This window comes from Pollachius pollachius, assembly GCF_949987615.1.
Source record: "Pollachius pollachius genome assembly, chromosome: 7".
Classification (NCBI taxonomy): domain Eukaryota; kingdom Metazoa; phylum Chordata; class Actinopteri; order Gadiformes; family Gadidae; genus Pollachius; species Pollachius pollachius.
The window spans coordinates 22,794,272-22,797,369 of record NC_136940.1 but is presented as its reverse complement, the minus strand read 5'-3'; positions in this window follow the sequence as shown (position 1 = coordinate 22,797,369).

Genomic DNA, 3,098 nt, shown 5'->3' with positions numbered 1-3,098 from the left:
GGCGTTGATGAGTCGCTGGAAGTAGGCCTACATGGTGGGTGACTGCTCTATCTGCGTGGCATCCTCTGCCATAGTTCACGTGCACCGCTGATAAAATGGAACTCCACCGTCGGGGATACAGCCTTCGAAACAGCCCAAAACCCGGCAGGCTTGGCTAGGTTTTGGGGTGCATTAACGCTGGCTGTGAAACAACAGATCGGAGATAGAATGCAGATAGTTGAGGCAGCTCGCAAGTATCCTCATTCCACACAGGATCGTAAGATCGTTAACGAATTTGTGGCGGCATATCCTTCCGGGTTGTCTGCGTGTGGAATCACAGACGTAGGATAAATAAACGCGCGCCACAGATCCCCACAGCCTTTAATGAAGCTGCTTACTCAAAAGGACCACCTGACCACTAGCTGTAGGCCAAGGTAATTCCTCTCCCAAGGCCTGCCAAATCCTCCCCTAAAAGGGGAGCACCTTCACCCCTCCATGGGAGAAACCTGAACCCCAGGGCTCACAGACTCCTCTGAGCCCTGCTTTCCCACACACTGGGATGCAGACGTATCTAACGACTGATTAGGCTGGCGAGGTCACCCTCCGCAGGTTGCTCTCTCTGCCATCCTCGCCGTCCTCACGGTCACTCAGCACCTGCCCGCCCCCCTCACCACCACCATCCTCCTCCACCCAGATGTCTTCCCTCCCCCCCCCCCCCTTCGTTCCTACAGCCCGAACACAACCACTGCCATGACTACCAAAATCCATCCAAGAAAACAGGTGTCTGTTCTCAACTGTTTCGCTTTCTTGCCCTATCATGCTTGAGGGCAATGTTGTTTTGCTGCATCCTTTTGCACTAGAACATGTGTACGCTATGCACTCCCACACACACACACACACACCAGACACACGCACACACACACACACACACGCAGTAGGAAGTATCACGTGTTCGACACACTGGGGGGCTCTCGTGCGAGCGACATGCCAACGTTTTGTGTTGCAGATAGCAGAGACCCTGTGGTCCGCCAGAGCGACACAATCTCATTCTCCACTGCTGGTATCCTGTAACAAAGATACAAGCCCCCTCCTGTTGCTCGTCAACGAGGGATCCCTCCCGTCCACCCACTGTCAGGGCCACCAGTAAAAGCACCAGTCGTTGGTTCGTCTGCGGGGTCGGTCGTTCATTGCCAATGCTGCTACACGTGCAAAAAGTCTTCCTGTGGAACATTAATCGCGGTATGGATTAATATTCGTTGTTTGTACATCGTACCAGTTCCTCGAAGCAAATATGACATAATCCCTTTGTTTCATCAAAAGTAAGGCAAATACAAGGTTGTCAAATGTTTTTTGAGTCACACTTGAGTCAGCCTGTGCCACGTCTGTGGACTGAAGCACTGCGATGCACGTATTCGCCTGGATTGTTTGTATTGGATCCTGTTGAGCATTGATTTCTTGGAAACAACAATTGGTTGCAGTCGGTGACATATGTGTTCATAAGATAAAACACTTGTAAAATAAAGTGTGTTCAGTGCATGCAGCACAATAGCCGTTCAGTACTTGCAAGTGGAAATGTTTTATTGTGTATATTTTTGTGTTCTTGTGTTATATGCTCTATTGTATATTGTAGGGTTTGGCACGGTCCTCTCACCGAGACTTACCTAGGTAAAGTATAAAGGGCAAAATAAACCTCATGAATGAATGTACAAAACTGCTCCTGTTAAGGAGGATGGGTAGAAGTGAAATGATTATTGTTACATTGTCATTCTACTGACCGAATGGAGTAAAATCTAAGATAACAAGCACCCAATCAAGTGGATTGGGCGCGAGACCAAACCACATAAACAACGAACAGACACATTCCTTCTCAACGTAAGCCCCTTAAATGGTGCTCGCAGCCCGAGGAGGGTCAAAGGGCAAACCGTGTCAGTGTCTGGGGATAAAGGCAGTAGCGTTGTATTGGTGTTCATACTGGGAACACCAAGGCCTCTGGATTCACACCAACCGTTCTGGATGTCGCCGACAACACATCTGAGGTGAGATCTACTCAGTGGTCAAGTTGTAAAAACAAGCCAGGGGGGATGGTGGATTTTAACTTTTAGGGACAGATCATTTGTGCTGATGACATGGGATATGGTGGGAGACCAACGGTGTGATAATTATTATTATTTTTATTACTATTATTATTATTATTATTATATTATTATATATTTTTTGGGATAAAATAAGAGCGATGACTAATGTCATCGCTCTTATTTTATCCCAAAAACGCAGCTGATCGGACGCATCACACGATTCGGAGGCATGCATCACATTTAAGGATTTTAAAAACTGATTCTTCTTATTCTTTTTCAAAAATGCATTCGGCAGAGAAGGGAGACTAGCGCTGCTCACGGGTTGGAATGAAAGGGAGAAAACGGGACAGAGTTGCCTGCGGAAGCGATGTCTGAGATGCAGAGACAGCTTCACGCTACCAGTGTCTGTCTCGGGGATGGGAAGGGGAGATGGTTGTTTCAGAGGGGGATGCCATCCCCGCTCATCCCACCTCAACTCGAGTGCCGGACCCACTGCCTCTTCAGGAATCATTCTCACTACATGCCTTTTAACATTATACTATTAGCACCTCCAGCCCCCAAGCCACCCGTTCTCTGCCTGTAAGCCTCCACGGAGCGACTTCCTTCCGTCAAACAACGTCTTCTCCCTACAAAATCAGACTCTCTCCTCGTCGACTTGGCCAAGCCAAGTGCCAAGAGCCTTGATTAGTGAGCTTCCCTCTGAATGTTGCTATTGTTGTTGACCTGTGGCATGTTCCAGAGTGCAGGCCCTCAGAACCTGACAGGGAGCTGACAGCCAGGCATGTGTGTGTGTCTGTGTGTGCGTGTCTGTGTGTGTTTGCGGGTCTGTGTGTGTGTGTGTGTGTGTTTGCGGGTCTGTGTCTGTGTGCGGTCGGGTGTGTCTGTTTCTGTTTGTGTGTGTGTGTAATGTGTATGCTTGCATGTGTGTGTGCATGTGTCAGTGTGCGTGTGTGCGTATGTGTGTGTGTGTGTGTGTGTGTGTGTGTGTGTGTGTGTGCGCGCGCGCGCGTGTGTGTGTGGGCTGTCCTCCTCCCAGTGAAGAGG